Source organism: Garra rufa, chromosome 1 (genome assembly GCF_049309525.1).
Source record: "Garra rufa chromosome 1, GarRuf1.0, whole genome shotgun sequence".
Classification (NCBI taxonomy): domain Eukaryota; kingdom Metazoa; phylum Chordata; class Actinopteri; order Cypriniformes; family Cyprinidae; genus Garra; species Garra rufa.
The window spans coordinates 87,159,132-87,176,335 of NC_133361.1; the positions used below are offsets into that span (position 1 = coordinate 87,159,132).

The 17,204-nt window shown below is 47.7% G+C and overlaps 21 non-coding genes across 21 annotated transcripts; 11 read left to right on the forward strand and 10 right to left on the reverse strand.

Moving 5' to 3' along the window:
* Window positions 1–227: 227 nt before the first annotated feature.
* trnad-guc (transfer RNA aspartic acid (anticodon GUC)) lies at window positions 228–299 on the reverse strand. The gene has a single exon. It is a non-coding gene; the product is annotated as a tRNA-Asp (tRNA).
* Window positions 300–868: 569 nt separating this feature from the next.
* On the reverse strand, window positions 869–939 carry trnag-gcc (transfer RNA glycine (anticodon GCC)). The gene has a single exon. It is a non-coding gene; the product is annotated as a tRNA-Gly (tRNA).
* Window positions 940–1,338: 399 nt separating this feature from the next.
* On the forward strand, window positions 1,339–1,454 carry LOC141287989 (U5 spliceosomal RNA). The gene has a single exon (XR_012339599.1). It is a non-coding gene; the product is annotated as a U5 spliceosomal RNA (small nuclear RNA).
* Window positions 1,455–2,134: 680 nt separating this feature from the next.
* trnad-guc (transfer RNA aspartic acid (anticodon GUC)) lies at window positions 2,135–2,206 on the reverse strand. Its single transcript has one exon. It is a non-coding gene; the product is annotated as a tRNA-Asp (tRNA).
* A 1,039-nt stretch (window positions 2,207–3,245) lies between these two features.
* On the forward strand, window positions 3,246–3,361 carry LOC141288892 (U5 spliceosomal RNA). The gene has a single exon (XR_012339765.1). It is a non-coding gene; the product is annotated as a U5 spliceosomal RNA (small nuclear RNA).
* A 505-nt stretch (window positions 3,362–3,866) lies between these two features.
* Window positions 3,867–3,938, forward strand: trnag-ucc (transfer RNA glycine (anticodon UCC)). The gene has a single exon. It is a non-coding gene; the product is annotated as a tRNA-Gly (tRNA).
* Window positions 3,939–4,041: 103 nt separating this feature from the next.
* On the reverse strand, window positions 4,042–4,113 carry trnad-guc (transfer RNA aspartic acid (anticodon GUC)). Its single transcript has one exon. It is a non-coding gene; the product is annotated as a tRNA-Asp (tRNA).
* A 1,039-nt stretch (window positions 4,114–5,152) lies between these two features.
* LOC141287994 (U5 spliceosomal RNA) lies at window positions 5,153–5,268 on the forward strand. The gene has a single exon (XR_012339600.1). It is a non-coding gene; the product is annotated as a U5 spliceosomal RNA (small nuclear RNA).
* Window positions 5,269–5,948: 680 nt separating this feature from the next.
* trnad-guc (transfer RNA aspartic acid (anticodon GUC)) lies at window positions 5,949–6,020 on the reverse strand. The gene has a single exon. It is a non-coding gene; the product is annotated as a tRNA-Asp (tRNA).
* A 1,039-nt stretch (window positions 6,021–7,059) lies between these two features.
* On the forward strand, window positions 7,060–7,175 carry LOC141288001 (U5 spliceosomal RNA). The gene has a single exon (XR_012339603.1). It is a non-coding gene; the product is annotated as a U5 spliceosomal RNA (small nuclear RNA).
* A 680-nt stretch (window positions 7,176–7,855) lies between these two features.
* On the reverse strand, window positions 7,856–7,927 carry trnad-guc (transfer RNA aspartic acid (anticodon GUC)). Its single transcript has one exon. It is a non-coding gene; the product is annotated as a tRNA-Asp (tRNA).
* A 1,039-nt stretch (window positions 7,928–8,966) lies between these two features.
* On the forward strand, window positions 8,967–9,082 carry LOC141286808 (U5 spliceosomal RNA). The gene has a single exon (XR_012339356.1). It is a non-coding gene; the product is annotated as a U5 spliceosomal RNA (small nuclear RNA).
* Window positions 9,083–9,762: 680 nt separating this feature from the next.
* trnad-guc (transfer RNA aspartic acid (anticodon GUC)) lies at window positions 9,763–9,834 on the reverse strand. Its single transcript has one exon. It is a non-coding gene; the product is annotated as a tRNA-Asp (tRNA).
* Window positions 9,835–10,873: 1,039 nt separating this feature from the next.
* LOC141288558 (U5 spliceosomal RNA) lies at window positions 10,874–10,989 on the forward strand. The gene has a single exon (XR_012339702.1). It is a non-coding gene; the product is annotated as a U5 spliceosomal RNA (small nuclear RNA).
* A 680-nt stretch (window positions 10,990–11,669) lies between these two features.
* On the reverse strand, window positions 11,670–11,741 carry trnad-guc (transfer RNA aspartic acid (anticodon GUC)). Its single transcript has one exon. It is a non-coding gene; the product is annotated as a tRNA-Asp (tRNA).
* Window positions 11,742–12,780: 1,039 nt separating this feature from the next.
* On the forward strand, window positions 12,781–12,896 carry LOC141288007 (U5 spliceosomal RNA). The gene has a single exon (XR_012339604.1). It is a non-coding gene; the product is annotated as a U5 spliceosomal RNA (small nuclear RNA).
* A 680-nt stretch (window positions 12,897–13,576) lies between these two features.
* trnad-guc (transfer RNA aspartic acid (anticodon GUC)) lies at window positions 13,577–13,648 on the reverse strand. Its single transcript has one exon. It is a non-coding gene; the product is annotated as a tRNA-Asp (tRNA).
* A 1,039-nt stretch (window positions 13,649–14,687) lies between these two features.
* On the forward strand, window positions 14,688–14,803 carry LOC141290532 (U5 spliceosomal RNA). Its single transcript, XR_012340175.1, has one exon. It is a non-coding gene; the product is annotated as a U5 spliceosomal RNA (small nuclear RNA).
* A 505-nt stretch (window positions 14,804–15,308) lies between these two features.
* Window positions 15,309–15,380, forward strand: trnag-ucc (transfer RNA glycine (anticodon UCC)). The gene has a single exon. It is a non-coding gene; the product is annotated as a tRNA-Gly (tRNA).
* Window positions 15,381–15,483: 103 nt separating this feature from the next.
* trnad-guc (transfer RNA aspartic acid (anticodon GUC)) lies at window positions 15,484–15,555 on the reverse strand. Its single transcript has one exon. It is a non-coding gene; the product is annotated as a tRNA-Asp (tRNA).
* A 1,039-nt stretch (window positions 15,556–16,594) lies between these two features.
* Window positions 16,595–16,710, forward strand: LOC141288013 (U5 spliceosomal RNA). Its single transcript, XR_012339607.1, has one exon. It is a non-coding gene; the product is annotated as a U5 spliceosomal RNA (small nuclear RNA).
* The last annotated feature ends 494 nt before the right edge of the window (window positions 16,711–17,204 follow it).

A 17,204-nucleotide genomic window follows, 5' to 3' on the forward strand; every position in this document is an offset into this window, starting at 1 on the left:
TGTGCATTTCAAGCATTCTTTTCAGATGGCTAAAAGCTGGAGTCGGGAACTTGCGTTGGTGGTATAGTGGTGAGCATAGCTGTCTTCCAAGCAGTTGACCCGGGTTCGATTCCCGGCCAACGCATTTGTTTTGGCTCTGGCTGACGTTGAAGCAGAACTCCTTCTGTGACCTCTGTCAGCACCAAAATCTTTTGGATGAGTCGTTCAGCAGCAGCAAAGAGCTGGGTCTCCCCGTCGGGGAATCGAACCCCGGTCTTCCGCGTGACAGGCGGAGATACTGTCCACTATACTAACGAGGAGCTGTACCCGCTGTGCTTCGCCCCCAGCCGACTTGACTTCACCGACATCAGCATAAGGAGCCACTACTCCATGAAAAAAACAAATCAACCTGCCTTGATCTTATTGAGTCTCCCAATATCTTGAATGCTACACATTACAGGGGGTCCTCATTTGGACCACTTTACTATTATTACTATTTTTTTTTACTTTTCATAATGGGAACATGAAAAAAAGGATGGGAAATCTTGTGGCAGTAACATCGCATTTACGTGGATCATATCGCCCACTGCTAGAATTCTACCACTGAACCACCAATGCTCGGAAAGGAGGGAGAACGTTTGGAATTAACACCGCATTTACGAGTATATTGCCCACTGCTAAACTTCGTCAACCTATAGATAAAGTGAACAAGTTTTATAGGCATTTGACGAATATAGACGGACTAATGAGTTTCTGAAAAGATTCGGCAGGGAACGGGGGTTGGTCGGTATGCAAAGGTTGGAGCTCCTTCAAGTAAATCAGGCTTCATTTTAAAGAACCTTACACACATGCAAGCACACACACAACTTAATTAAAAGCACTCCGTTCCTGCATTGGCCGGGAATCGGACCCGGGTCTCCCGCGTGGCAGGCGAGAATTCTACCACTGAACCACCAATGCTCGGCTGGGAGACTTTCGGCCTTCACATTGCCCTGGATTTAGTAATGGTGCGTAACTGTTACACGTCAAATCCAGGTAAAGGGGGGTTGGGTCAATATGCAAAGTTTGGAGCTCCTTCTAGCAAATCAGGCTTGGCCTTCAAGGCTCATTTTAAAGAATCCCACACACATGCAAACACACACCCCTTACTTAAAAGAACTCTGTTCCTGCATTTGCCCGGGAATCAGAGCCAGGCCTCCTGTGTGGCAGGCGAGAATGGATGATGGAAGAGACTTTTTAACTTTTACTCCTCCCATTTGGAGTGAGGGGGAGATGAAAATCTTATCGGCACCCTAGATTACCCTTTGTGAGTATAGTGGTTTACCACAGGGAGCGCACATGCTCAAGCGCATGGGCACACAACTCGAGTTTCTCTTCATAGACGCATAAATCTTTCGCCTTTTACTAAAGATTTCCGTGGAGGGGAACCTTTCCGAGTGACCTGTATTTTTGGGTGCTCTGCTCACAGCAGAGCTGCACTGCAGTTTCAATAGCAGACTAAATCTGACCACACACCAATGTGCATTGGAGCAAAGCGTGCATTCTCGTGGACCGTGTTTGCAGCCTTTGCGCTTCCTGTGTCGCAACTTCACATTTTTTTTCAGCCAGCATGGAAAGACAGCACTCTCATGACATGATGGGATCCAAACCTTGGGCTTCAGCTACTTTGGCCCTGTCAGTGACTTATGTACTTCCAGCATTCTTTTCTGCTCACAACAGAGCTGTATTGGAGTGTCAAGAGTAAAACTGGCCACCAGCCAATGGGCGGTGGAACGAAGCGCGCCTCACCACGTTCTGTACTTGCGGCCTTTGCGCTTTCTGCGTCGCAGCTCCAGATTTCTTTAGCCCGCATGGAAAGACAGCACTCTCTCGTACATGACGGGATACAAACAAAGATGGCTTCAGCTCCTTTTGCCCTATCAGTGACTTGTGCATTTCAAGCATTCTTTTCAGATGGCTAAAAGCTGGAGTCGGGAACTTGCGTTGGTGGTATAGTGGTGAGCATTGCTGTCTTCCAAGCAGTTGACCCGGGTTCGATTCCCAGCCTACGCATTTGTTTTGGCTCTGGCTGACGTTGAAGCAGAACTCCTTCTGTGACCTCTGTCAGCACCAAAATCTTTTGGATGAGTCGTTCAGCAGCAGCAAAGAGCTGCGTCTCCCCGTCGGGGAATCGAACCCCGGTCTTCCGCGTGACAGGCGGAGATACTGTCCACTATACTAACGAGGAGCTGTACCCGCTGTGCTTCGCCCCCAGCCGACTTGACTTCACCGACATCAGCATAAGGAGCCACTACTCCATGAAAAAAACAAATCAACCTGCCTTGATCTTATTGAGTCTCCCAATATCTTGAATGCTACACATTACAGGGGGTCCTCATTTGGACCGCTTTACTATTATTACTATTTTTTTTTACTTTTCATAATGGGAACATGAAAAAAAGGATGGGAAATCATGTGGCAGTAACATCGCATTTACGTGGATCATATCGCCCACTGCTAGAATTCTACCACTGAACCACCAATGCTCGGAAAGGAGGGAGAACGTTTGGAATTAACACCGCATTTACGAGTATATTGCCCACTGCTAAACTTCGTCAACCTATAGATAAAGTGAACAAGTTTTATAGGCATTTGACGAATATAGACGGACTAATGAGTTTCTGAAATGATTCGGCAGGGAAGGGGGGTTGGTCGGTATGCAAAGGTTGGAGCTCCTTCAATTAAATCAGGCTTCATTTTAAAGAACCTTACACACATGCAAGCACACACACAACTTAATTAAAAGCACTCCGTTCCTGCATTGGCCGGGAATCGGACCCGGGTCTCCCGCGTGGCAGGCGAGAATACTACCACTGAACCACCAATGCTCGGCTGGGAGACTTTCGGCCTTCACATTGCCCTGGATTTAGTAATGGTGCGTAACTGTTACACGTCAAATCCAGGTAAAGGGGGGTTGGGTCAATATGCAAAGTTTGGAGCTCCTTCTAGCAAATCAGGCTTGGCCTTCAAGGCTCATTTTAAAGAATCCCACACACATGCAAACACACACCCCTTACTTAAAAGAACTCTGTTCCTGCATTTGCCCGGGAATCAGAGCCAGGCCTCCTGTGTGGCAGGCGAGAATGGATGATGGAAGAGACTTTTTAACTTTTACTCCTCCCATTTGGAGTGAGGGGGAGATGAAAATCTTATCGGCACCCTAGATTACCCTTTGTGAGTATAGTGGTTTACCACAGGGAGCGCACATGCTCAAGCGCATGGGCACACAACTCGAGTTTCTCTTCATAGACGCATAAATCTTTCGCCTTTTACTAAAGATTTCCGTGGAGGGGAACCTTTCCGAGTGACCTGTATTTTTGGGTGCTCTGCTCACAGCAAAGCTGCACTGCAGTTTCAATAGCAGACTAAATCTGACCACACACCAATGTGCATTGGAGCAAAGCGTGCTTTCTTGTGGACCGTGTTTGCAGCCTTTGCGCTTCCTGTGTCACAACTTCACATTTTTTTTCAGCCAGCATGGAAAGACAGCACTCTCATGACATGATGGGATCCAAACCTTGGGCTTCAGCTACTTTGGCCCTGTCAGTGACTTATGTACTTCCAGCATTCTTTTCAGCTCACAACAGAGCTGTATTGGAGTGTCAAGAGTAAAACTGGCCACCAGCCAATGGGCGGTGGAACGAAGCGCGCCTCACCACGTTCTGTACTTGCGGCCTTTGCGCTTTCTGCGTCGCAGCTCCAGATTTCTTTAGCCCGCATGGAAAGACAGCACTCTCTCGTACATGACGGGATACAAACAAAGATGGCTTCAGCTCCTTTTGCCCTATCAGTGACTTGTGCATTTCAAGCATTCTTTTCAGATGGCTAAAAGCTGGAGTTGGGAACTTGCGTTGGTGGTATAGTGGTGAGCATAGCTGCCTTCCAAGCAGTTGACCCGGGTTCGATTCCCGGCCAACGCATTTGTTTTGGCTCTGGCTGACGTTGAAGCAGAACTCCTTCTGTGACCTCTGTCAGCACCAAAATCTTTTGGATGAGTCGTTCAGCAGCAGCAAAGAGCTGGGTCTCCCCGTCGGGGAATCGAACCCCGGTCTTCCGCGTGACAGGCGGAGATACTGTCCACTATACTAACGAGGAGCTGTACCCGCTGTGCTTCGCCCCCAGCCGACTTGACTTCACCGACATCAGCATAAGGAGCCACTACTCCATGAAAAAAACAAATCAACCTGCCTTGATCTTATTGAGTCTCCCAATATCTTGAATGCTACATATTACAGGGGGTCCTCATTTGGACCACTTTACTATTATTACTATTTTTTTTTACTTTTCATAATGGGAACATGAAAAAAAGGATGGGAAATCATGTGGCAGTAACATCGCATTTACGTGGATCATATCGCCCACTGCTAGAATTCTACCACTGAACCACCAATGCTCGGAAAGGAGGGAGAACGTTTGGAATTAACACCGCATTTACGAGTATATTGCCCACTGCTAAACTTCGTCAACCTATAGATAAAGTGAACAAGTTTTATAGGCATTTGACGAATATAGACGGACTAATGAGTTTCTGAAAAGATTCGGCAGGGAACGGGGGTTGGTCGGTATGCAAAGGTTGGAGCTCCTTCAAGTAAATCAGGCTTCATTTTAAAGAACCTTACACACATGCAAGCACACACACAACTTAATTAAAAGCACTCCGTTCCTGCATTGGCCGGGAATCGGACCCGGGTCTCCCGCGTGGCAGGCGAGAATACTACCACTGAACCACCAATGCTCGGCTGGGAGACTTTCGGCCTTCACATTGCCCTGGATTTAGTAATGGTGCGTAACTGTTACACGTCAAATCCAGGTAAAGGGGGGTTGGGTCAATATGCAAAGTTTGGAGCTCCTTCTAGCAAATCAGGCTTGGCCTTCAAGGCTCATTTTAAAGAATCCCACACACATGCAAACACACACCCCTTACTTAAAAGAACTCTGTTCCTGCATTTGCCCGGGAATCAGAGCCAGGCCTCCTGTGTGGCAGGCGAGAATGGATGATGGAAGAGACTTTTTAACTTTTACTCCTCCCATTTGGAGTGAGGGGGAGATGAAAATCTTATCGGCACCCTAGATTACCCTTTGTGAGTATAGTGGTTTACCACAGGGAGCGCACATGCTCAAGCGCATGGGCACACAACTCGAGTTTCTCTTCATAGACGCATAAATCTTTCGCCTTTTACTAAAGATTTCCGTGGAGGGGAACCTTTCCGAGTGACCTGTATTTTTGGGTGCTCTGCTCACAGCAGAGCTGCACTGCAGTTTCAATAGCAGACTAAATCTGACCACACACCAATGTGCATTGGAGCAAAGCGTGCTTTCTCGTGGACCGTGTTTGCAGCCTTTGCGCTTCCTGTGTCGCAACTTCACATTTTTTTTCAGCCAGCATGGAAAGACAGCACTCTCATGACATGATGGGATCCAAACCTTGGGCTTCAGCTACTTTGGCCCTGTCAGTGACTTATGTACTTCCAGCATTCTTTTCTGCTCACAACAGAGCTGTATTGGAGTGTCAAGAGTAAAACTGGCCACCAGCCAATGGGCGGTGGAACGAAGCGCGCCTCACCACGTTCTGTACTTGCGGCCTTTGCGCTTTCTGGGTCGCAGCTCCAGATTTCTTTAGCCCGCATGGAAAGACAGCACTCTCTCGTACATGACGGGATACAAACAAAGATGGCTTCAGCTCCTTTTGCCCTATCAGTGACTTGTGCATTTCAAGCATTCTTTTCAGATGGCTAAAAGCTGGAGTCGGGAACTTGCGTTGGTGGTATAGTGGTGAGCATAGCTGTCTTCCAAGCAGTTGACCCGGGTTCGATTCCCGGCCAACGCATTTGTTTTGGCTCTGGCTGACGTTGAAGCAGAACTCCTTCTGTGACCTCTGTCAGCACCAAAATCTTTTGGATGAGTCGTTCAGCAGCAGCAAAGAGCTGGGTCTCCCCGTCGGGGAATCGAACCCCGGTCTTCCGCGTGACAGGCGGAGATACTGTCCACTATACTAACGAGGAGCTGTACCCGCTGTGCTTCGCCCCCAGCCGACTTGACTTCACCGACATCAGCATAAGGAGCCACTACTCCATGAAAAAAACAAATCAACCTGCCTTGATCTTATTGAGTCTCCCAATATCTTGAATGCTACACATTACAGGGGGTCCTCATTTGGACCACTTTACTATTATTACTATTTTTTTTTACTTTTCATAATGGGAACATGAAAAAAAGGATGGGAAATCTTGTGGCAGTAACATCGCATTTACGTGGATCATATCGCCCACTGCTAGAATTCTACCACTGAACCACCAATGCTCGGAAAGGAGGGAGAACGTTTGGAATTAACACCGCATTTACGAGTATATTGCCCACTGCTAAACTTCGTCAACCTATAGATAAAGTGAACAAGTTTTATAGGCATTTGACGAATATAGACGGACTAATGAGTTTCTGAAAAGATTCGGCAGGGAACGGGGGTTGGTCGGTATGCAAAGGTTGGAGCTCCTTCAAGTAAATCAGGCTTCATTTTAAAGAACCTTACACACATGCAAGCACACACACAACTTAATTAAAAGCACTCCGTTCCTGCATTGGCCGGGAATCGGACCCGGGTCTCCCGCGTGGCAGACGAGAATTCTACCACTGAACCACCAATGCTCGGCTGGGAGACTTTCGGCCTTCACATTGCCCTGGATTTAGTAATGGTGCGTAACTGTTACACGTCAAATCCAGGTAAAGGGGGGTTGGGTCAATATGCAAAGTTTGGAGCTCCTTCTAGCAAATCAGGCTTGGCCTTCAAGGCTCATTTTAAAGAATCCCACACACATGCAAACACACACCCCTTACTTAAAAGAACTCTGTTCCTGCATTTGCCCGGGAATCAGAGCCAGGCCTCCTGTGTGGCAGGCGAGAATGGATGATGGAAGAGACTTTTTAACTTTTACTCCTCCCATTTGGAGTGAGGGGGAGATGAAAATCTTATCGGCACCCTAGATTACCCTTTGTGAGTATAGTGGTTTACCACAGGGAGCGCACATGCTCAAGCGCATGGGCACACAACTCGAGTTTCTCTTCATAGACGCATAAATCTTTCGCCTTTTACTAAAGATTTCCGTGGAGGGGAACCTTTCCGAGTGACCTGTATTTTTGGGTGCTCTGCTCACAGCAGAGCTGCACTGCAGTTTCAATAGCAGACTAAATCTGACCACACACCAATGTGCATTGGAGCAAAGCGTGCATTCTCGTGGACCGTGTTTGCAGCCTTTGCGCTTCCTGTGTCGCAACTTCACATTTTTTTTCAGCCAGCATGGAAAGACAGCACTCTCATGACATGATGGGATCCAAACCTTGGGCTTCAGCTACTTTGGCCCTGTCAGTGACTTATGTACTTCCAGCATTCTTTTCTGCTCACAACAGAGCTGTATTGGAGTGTCAAGAGTAAAACTGGCCACCAGCCAATGGGCGGTGGAACGAAGCGCGCCTCACCACGTTCTGTACTTGCGGCCTTTGCGCTTTCTGGGTCGCAGCTCCAGATTTCTTTAGCCCGCATGGAAAGACAGCACTCTCTCGTACATGACGGGATACAAACAAAGATGGCTTCAGCTCCTTTTGCCCTATCAGTGACTTGTGCATTTCAAGCATTCTTTTCAGATGGCTAAAAGCTGGAGTCGGGAACTTGCGTTGGTGGTATAGTGGTGAGCATAGCTGTCTTCCAAGCAGTTGACCCGGGTTCGATTCCCGGCCAACGCATTTGTTTTGGCTCTGGCTGACGTTGAAGCAGAACTCCTTCTGTGACCTCTGTCAGCACCAAAATCTTTTGGATGAGTCGTTCAGCAGCAGCAAAGAGCTGGGTCTCCCCGTCGGGGAATCGAACCCCGGTCTTCCGCGTGACAGGCGGAGATACTGTCCACTATACTAACGAGGAGCTGTACCCGCTGTGCTTCGCCCCCAGCCGACTTGACTTCACCGACATCAGCATAAGGAGCCACTACTCCATGAAAAAAACAAATCAACCTGCCTTGATCTTATTGAGTCTCCCAATATCTTGAATGCTACACATTACAGGGGGTCCTCATTTGGACCACTTTACTATTATTACTATTTTTTTTTACTTTTCATAATGGGAACATGAAAAAAAGGATGGGAAATCTTGTGGCAGTAACATCGCATTTACGTGGATCATATCGCCCACTGCTAGAATTCTACCACTGAACCACCAATGCTCGGAAAGGAGGGAGAACGTTTGGAATTAACACCGCATTTACGAGTATATTGCCCACTGCTAAACTTCGTCAACCTATAGATAAAGTGAACAAGTTTTATAGGCATTTGACGAATATAGACGGACTAATGAGTTTCTGAAAAGATTCGGCAGGGAACGGGGGTTGGTCGGTATGCAAAGGTTGGAGCTCCTTCAAGTAAATCAGGCTTCATTTTAAAGAACCTTACACACATGCAAGCACACACACAACTTAATTAAAAGCACTCCGTTCCTGCATTGGCCGGGAATCGGACCCGGGTCTCCCGCGTGGCAGGCGAGAATACTACCACTGAACCACCAATGCTCGGCTGGGAGACTTTCGGCCTTCACATTGCCCTGGATTTAGTAATGGTGCGTAACTGTTACACGTCAAATCCAGGTAAAGGGGGGTTGGGTCAATATGCAAAGTTTGGAGCTCCTTCTAGCAAATCAGGCTTGGCCTTCAAGGCTCATTTTAAAGAATCCCACACACATGCAAACACACACCCCTTACTTAAAAGAACTCTGTTCCTGCATTTGCCCGGGAATCAGAGCCAGGCCTCCTGTGTGGCAGGCGAGAATGGATGATGGAAGAGACTTTTTAACTTTTACTCCTCCCATTTGGAGTGAGGGGGAGATGAAAATCTTATCGGCACCCTAGATTACCCTTTGTGAGTATAGTGGTTTACCACAGGGAGCGCACATGCTCAAGCGCATGGGCACACAACTCAGGTTTCTCTTCATAGACGCATAAATCTTTCGCCTTTTACTAAAGATTTCCGTGGAGGGGAACCTTTCCGAGTGACCTGTATTTTTGGGTGCTCTGCTCACAGCAGAGCTGCACTGCAGTTTCAATAGCAGACTAAATCTGACCACACACCAATGTGCATTGGAGCAAAGCGTGCTTTCTCGTGGACCGTGTTTGCAGCCTTTGCGCTTCCTGTGTCGCAACTTCACATTTTTTTTCAGCCAGCATGGAAAGACAGCACTCTCATGACATGATGGGATCCAAACCTTGGGCTTCAGCTACTTTGGCCCTGTCAGTGACTTATGTACTTCCAGCATTCTTTTCTGCTCACAACAGAGCTGTATTGGAGTGTCAAGAGTAAAACTGGCCACCAGCCAATGGGCGGTGGAACGAAGCGCGCCTCACCACGTTCTGTACTTGCGGCCTTTGCGCTTTCTGGGTCGCAGCTCCAGATTTCTTTAGCCCGCATGGAAAGACAGCACTCTCTCGTACATGACGGGATACAAACAAAGATGGCTTCAGCTCCTTTTGCCCTATCAGTGACTTGTGCATTTCAAGCATTCTTTTCAGATGGCTAAAAGCTGGAGTCGGGAACTTGCGTTGGTGGTATAGTGGTGAGCATAGCTGTCTTCCAAGCAGTTGACCCGGGTTCGATTCCCGGCCAACGCATTTGTTTTGGCTCTGGCTGACGTTGAAGCAGAACTCCTTCTGTGACCTCTGTCAGCACCAAAATCTTTTGGATGAGTCGTTCAGCAGCAGCAAAGAGCTGGGTCTCCCCGTCGGGGAATCGAACCCCGGTCTTCCGCGTGACAGGCGGAGATACTGTCCACTATACTAACGAGGAGCTGTACCCGCTGTGCTTCGCCCCCAGCCGACTTGACTTCACCGACATCAGCATAAGGAGCCACTACTCCATGAAAAAAACAAATCAACCTGCCTTGATCTTATTGAGTCTCCCAATATCTTGAATGCTACACATTACAGGGGGTCCTCATTTGGACCACTTTACTATTATTACTATTTTTTTTTACTTTTCATAATGGGAACATGAAAAAAAGGATGGGAAATCTTGTGGCAGTAACATCGCATTTACGTGGATCATATCGCCCACTGCTAGAATTCTACCACTGAACCACCAATGCTCGGAAAGGAGGGAGAACGTTTGGAATTAACACCGCATTTACGAGTATATTGCCCACTGCTAAACTTCGTCAACCTATAGATAAAGTGAACAAGTTTTATAGGCATTTGACGAATATAGACGGACTAATGAGTTTCTGAAAAGATTCGGCAGGGAACGGGGGTTGGTCGGTATGCAAAGGTTGGAGCTCCTTCAAGTAAATCAGGCTTCATTTTAAAGAACCTTACACACATGCAAGCACACACACAACTTAATTAAAAGCACTCCGTTCCTGCATTGGCCGGGAATCGGACCCGGGTCTCCCGCGTGGCAGACGAGAATTCTACCACTGAACCACCAATGCTCGGCTGGGAGACTTTCGGCCTTCACATTGCCCTGGATTTAGTAATGGTGCGTAACTGTTACACGTCAAATCCAGGTAAAGGGGGGTTGGGTCAATATGCAAAGTTTGGAGCTCCTTCTAGCAAATCAGGCTTGGCCTTCAAGGCTCATTTTAAAGAATCCCACACACATGCAAACACACACCCCTTACTTAAAAGAACTCTGTTCCTGCATTTGCCCGGGAATCAGAGCCAGGCCTCCTGTGTGGCAGGCGAGAATGGATGATGGAAGAGACTTTTTAACTTTTACTCCTCCCATTTGGAGTGAGGGGGAGATGAAAATCTTATCGGCACCCTAGATTACCCTTTGTGAGTATAGTGGTTTACCACAGGGAGCGCACATGCTCAAGCGCATGGGCACACAACTCGAGTTTCTCTTCATAGACGCATAAATTTTTCGCCTTTTACTAAAGATTTCCGTGGAGGGGAACCTTTCCGAGTGACCTGTATTTTTGGGTGCTCTGCTCACAGCAGAGCTGCACTGCAGTTTCAATAGCAGACTAAATCTGACCACACACCAATGTGCATTGGAGCAAAGCGTGCATTCTCGTGGACCGTGTTTGCAGCCTTTGCGCTTCCTGTGTCGCAACTTCACATTTTTTTTCAGCCAGCATGGAAAGACAGCACTCTCATGACATGATGGGATCCAAACCTTGGGCTTCAGCTACTTTGGCCCTGTCAGTGACTTATGTACTTCCAGCATTCTTTTCTGCTCACAACAGAGCTGTATTGGAGTGTCAAGAGTAAAACTGGCCACCAGCCAATGGGCGGTGGAACGAAGCGCGCCTCACCACGTTCTGTACTTGCGGCCTTTGCGCTTTCTGGGTCGCAGCTCCAGATTTCTTTAGCCCGCATGGAAAGACAGCACTCTCTCGTACATGACGGGATACAAACAAAGATGGCTTCAGCTCCTTTTGCCCTATCAGTGACTTGTGCATTTCAAGCATTCTTTTCAGATGGCTAAAAGCTGGAGTCGGGAACTTGCGTTGGTGGTATAGTGGTGAGCATAGCTGTCTTCCAAGCAGTTGACCCGGGTTCGATTCCCGGCCAACGCATTTGTTTTGGCTCTGGCTGACGTTGAAGCAGAACTCCTTCTGTGACCTCTGTCAGCACCAAAATCTTTTGGATGAGTCGTTCAGCAGCAGCAAAGAGCTGGGTCTCCCCGTCGGGGAATCGAACCCCGGTCTTCCGCGTGACAGGCGGAGATACTGTCCACTATACTAACGAGGAGCTGTACCCGCTGTGCTTCGCCCCCAGCCGACTTGACTTCACCGACATCAGCATAAGGAGCCACTACTCCATGAAAAAAACAAATCAACCTGCCTTGATCTTATTGAGTCTCCCAATATCTTGAATGCTACACATTACAGGGGGTCCTCATTTGGACCACTTTACTATTATTACTATTTTTTTTTACTTTTCATAATGGGAACATGAAAAAAAGGATGGGAAATCTTGTGGCAGTAACATCGCATTTACGTGGATCATATCGCCCACTGCTAGAATTCTACCACTGAACCACCAATGCTCGGAAAGGAGGGAGAACGTTTGGAATTAACACTGCATTTACGAGTATATTGCCCACTGCTAAACTTCGTCAACCTATAGATAAAGTGAACAAGTTTTATAGGCATTTGACGAATATAGACGGACTAATGAGTTTCTGAAAAGATTCGGCAGGGAACGGGGGTTGGTCGGTATGCAAAGGTTGGAGCTCCTTCAAGTAAATCAGGCTTCATTTTAAAGAACCTTACACACATGCAAGCACACACACAACTTAATTAAAAGCACTCCGTTCCTGCATTGGCCGGGAATCGGACCCGGGTCTCCCGCGTGGCAGGCGAGAATACTACCACTGAACCACCAATGCTCGGCTGGGAGACTTTCGGCCTTCACATTGCCCTGGATTTAGTAATGGTGCGTAACTGTTACACGTCAAATCCAGGTAAAGGGGGGTTGGGTCAATATGCAAAGTTTGGAGCTCCTTCTAGCAAATCAGGCTTGGCCTTCAAGGCTCATTTTAAAGAATCCCACACACATGCAAACACACACCCCTTACTTAAAAGAACTCTGTTCCTGCATTTGCCCGGGAATCAGAGCCAGGCCTCCTGTGTGGCAGGCGAGAATGGATGATGGAAGAGACTTTTTAACTTTTACTCCTCCCATTTGGAGTGAGGGGGAGATGAAAATCTTATCGGCACCCTAGATTACCCTTTGTGAGTATAGTGGTTTACCACAGGGAGCGCACATGCTCAAGCGCATGGGCACACAACTCGAGTTTCTCTTCATAGACGCATAAATCTTTCGCCTTTTACTAAAGATTTCCGTGGAGGGGAACCTTTCCGAGTGACCTGTATTTTTGGGTGCTCTGCTCACAGCAGAGCTGCACTGCAGTTTCAATAGCAGACTAAATCTGACCACACACCAATGTGCATTGGAGCAAAGCGTGCATTCTCGTGGACCGTGTTTGCAGCCTTTGCGCTTCCTGTGTCGCAACTTCACATTTTTTTTCAGCCAGCATGGAAAGACAGCACTCTCATGACATGATGGGATCCAAACCTTGGGCTTCAGCTACTTTGGCCCTGTCAGTGACTTATGTACTTCCAGCATTCTTTTCTGCTCACAACAGAGCTGTATTGGAGTGTCAAGAGTAAAACTGGCCACCAGCCAATGGGCGGTGGAACGAAGCGCGCCTCACCACGTTCTGTACTTGCGGCCTTTGCGCTTTCTGCGTCGCAGCTCCAGATTTCTTTAGCCCGCATGGAAAGACAGCACTCTCTCGTACATGACGGGATACAAACAAAGATGGCTTCAGCTCCTTTTGCCCTATCAGTGACTTGTGCATTTCAAGCATTCTTTTCAGATGGCTAAAAGCTGGAGTCGGGAACTTGCGTTGGTGGTATAGTGGTGAGCATTGCTGTCTTCCAAGCAGTTGACCCGGGTTCGATTCCCGGCCTACGCATTTGTTTTGGCTCTGGCTGACGTTGAAGCAGAACTCCTTCTGTGACCTCTGTCAGCACCAAAATCTTTTGGATGAGTCGTTCAGCAGCAGCAAAGAGCTGGGTCTCCCCGTCGGGGAATCGAACCCCGGTCTTCCGCGTGACAGGCGGAGATACTGTCCACTATACTAACGAGGAGCTGTACCCACTGTGCTTCGCCCCCAGCCGACTTGACTTCACCGACATCAGCATAAGGAGCCACTACTCCATGAAAAAAACAAATCAACCTGCCTTGATCTTATTGAGTCTCCCAATATCTTGAATGCTACACATTACAGGGGGTCCTCATTTGGACCGCTTTACTATTATTACTATTTTTTTTTACTTTTCATAATGGGAACATGAAAAAAAGGATGGGAAATCATGTGGCAGTAACATCGCATTTACGTGGATCATATCGCCCACTGCTAGAATTCTACCACTGAACCACCAATGCTCGGAAAGGAGGGAGAACGTTTGGAATTAACACCGCATTTACGAGTATATTGCCCACTGCTAAACTTCGTCAACCTATAGATAAAGTGAACAAGTTTTATAGGCATTTGACGAATATAGACGGACTAATGAGTTTCTGAAATGATTCGGCAGGGAACGGGGGTTGGTCGGTATGCAAAGGTTGGAGCTCCTTCAATTAAATCAGGCTTCATTTTAAAGAACCTTACACACATGCAAGCACACACACAACTTAATTAAAAGCACTCCGTTCCTGCATTGGCCGGGAATCGGACCCGGGTCTCCCGCGTGGCAGGCGAGAGTACTACCACTGAACCACCAATGCTCGGCTGGGAGACTTTCGGCCTTCACATTGCCCTGGATTTAGTAATGGTGCGTAACTGTTACACGTCAAATCCAGGTAAAGGGGGGTTGGGTCAATATGCAAAGTTTGGAGCTCCTTCTAGCAAATCAGGCTTGGCCTTCAAGGCTCATTTTAAAGAATCCCACACACATGCAAACACACACCCCTTACTTAAAAGAACTCTGTTCCTGCATTTGCCCGGGAATCAGAGCCAGGCCTCCTGTGTGGCAGGCGAGAATGGATGATGGAAGAGACTTTTTAACTTTTACTCCTCCCATTTGGAGTGAGGGGGAGATGAAAATCTTATCGGCACCCTAGATTACCCTTTGTGAGTATAGTGGTTTACCACAGGGAGCGCACATGCTCAAGCGCATGGGCACACAACTCGAGTTTCTCTTCATAGACGCATAAATCTTTCGCCTTTTACTAAAGATTTCTGTGGAGGGGAACCTTTCCGAGTGACCTGTATTTTTGGGTGCTCTGCTCACAGCAAAGCTGCACTGCAGTTTCAATAGCAGACTAAATCTGACCACACACCAATGTGCATTGGAGCAAAGCGTGCTTTCTCGTGGACCGTGTTTGCAGCCTTTGCGCTTCCTGTGTCACAACTTCACATTTTTTTTCAGCCAGCATGGAAAGACAGCACTCTCATGACATGATGGGATCCAAACCTTGGGCTTCAGCTACTTTGGCCCTGTCAGTGACTTATGTACTTCCAGCATTCTTTTCAGCTCACAACAGAGCTGTATTGGAGTGTCAAGAGTAAAACTGGCCACCAGCCAATGGGCGGTGGAACGAAGCGCGCCTCACCACGTTCTGTACTTGCGGCCTTTGCGCTTTCTGCGTCGCAGCTCCAGATTTCTTTAGCCCGCATGGAAAGACAGCACTCTCTCGTACATGACGGGATACAAACAAAGATGGCTTCAGCTCCTTTTGCCCTATCAGTGACTTGTGCATTTCAAGCATTCTTTTCAGATGGCTAAAAGCTGGAGTTGGGAACTTGCGTTGGTGGTATAGTGGTGAGCATAGCTGCCTTCCAAGCAGTTGACCCGGGTTCGATTCCCGGCCAACGCATTTGTTTTGGCTCTGGCTGACGTTGAAGCAGAACTCCTTCTGTGACCTATGTCAGCACCAAAATCTTTTGGATGAGTCGTTCAGCAGCAGCAAAGAGCTGGGTCTCCCCGTCGGGGAATCGAACCCCGGTCTTCCGCGTGACAGGCGGAGATACTGTCCACTATACTAACGAGGAGCTGTACCCGCTGTGCTTCGCCCCCAGCCGACTTGACTTCACCGACATCAGCATAAGGAGCCACTACTCCATGAAAAAAACAAATCAACCTGCCTTGATCTTATTGAGTCTCCCAATATCTTGAATGCTACACATTACAGGGGGTCCTCATTTGGACCACTTTACTATTATTACTATTTTTTTTTACTTTTCATAATGGGAACATGAAAAAAAGGATGGGAAATCATGTGGCAGTAACATCGCATTTACGTGGATCATATCGCCCACTGCTAGAATTCTACCACTGAACCACCAATGCTCGGAAAGGAGGGAGAACGTTTGGAATTAACACCGCATTTACGAGTATATTGCCCACTGCTAAACTTCGTCAACCTATAGATAAAGTGAACAAGTTTTATAGGCATTTGACGAATATAGACGGACTAATGAGTTTCTGAAAAGATTCGGCAGGGAACGGGGGTTGGTCGGTATGCAAAGGTTGGAGCTCCTTCAAGTAAATCAGGCTTCATTTTAAAGAACCTTACACACATGCAAGCACACACACAACTTAATTAAAAGCACTCCGTTCCTGCATTGGCCGGGAATCGGACCCGGGTCTCCCGCGTGGCAGGCGAGAATACTACCACTGAACCACCAATGCTCGGCTGGGAGACTTTCGGCCTTCACATTGCCCTGGATTTAGTAATGGTGCGTAACTGTTACACGTCAAATCCAGGTAAAGGGGGGTTGGGTCAATATGCAAAGTTTGGAGCTCCTTCTAGCAAATCAGGCTTGGCCTTCAAGGCTCATTTTAAAGAATCCCACACACATGCAAACACACACCCCTTACTTAAAAGAACTCTGTTCCTGCATTTGCCCGGGAATCAGAGCCAGGCCTCCTGTGTGGCAGGCGAGAATGGATGATGGAAGAGACTTTTTAACTTTTACTCCTCCCATTTGGAGTGAGGGGGAGATGAAAATCTTATCGGCACCCTAGATTACCCTTTGTGAGTATAGTGGTTTACCACAGGGAGCGCACATGCTCAAGCGCATGGGCACACAACTCGAGTTTCTCTTCATAGACGCATAAATCTTTCGCCTTTTACTAAAGATTTCCGTGGAGGGGAACCTTTCCGAGTGACCTGTATTTTTGGGTGCTCTGCTCACAGCAGAGCTGCACTGCAGTTTCAATAGCAGACTAAATCTGACCACACACCAATGTGCATTGGAGCAAAGCGTGCTTTCTCGTGGACCGTGTTTGCAGCCTTTGCGCTTCCTGTGTCGCAACTTCACATTTTTTTTCAGCCAGCATGGAAAGACAGCACTCTCATGACATGATGGGATCCAAACCTTGGGCTTCAGCTACTTTGGCCCTGTCAGTGACTTATGTACTTCCAGCATTCTTTTCAGCTCACAACAGAGCTGTATTGGAGTGTCAAGAGTAAAACTGGCCACCAGCCAATGGGCGGTGGAACGAAGCGCGCCTCACCACGTTCTGTACTTGCGGCCTTTGCGCTTTCTGCGTCGCAGCTCCAGATTTCTTTAGCCCGCATGGAAAGACAGCACTCTCTCGTACATGACGGGATACAAACAAAGATGGCTTCAGCTCCTTTTGCCCTATCAGTGACTTGTGCATTTCAAGCATTCTTTTCAGATGGCTAAAAGCTGGA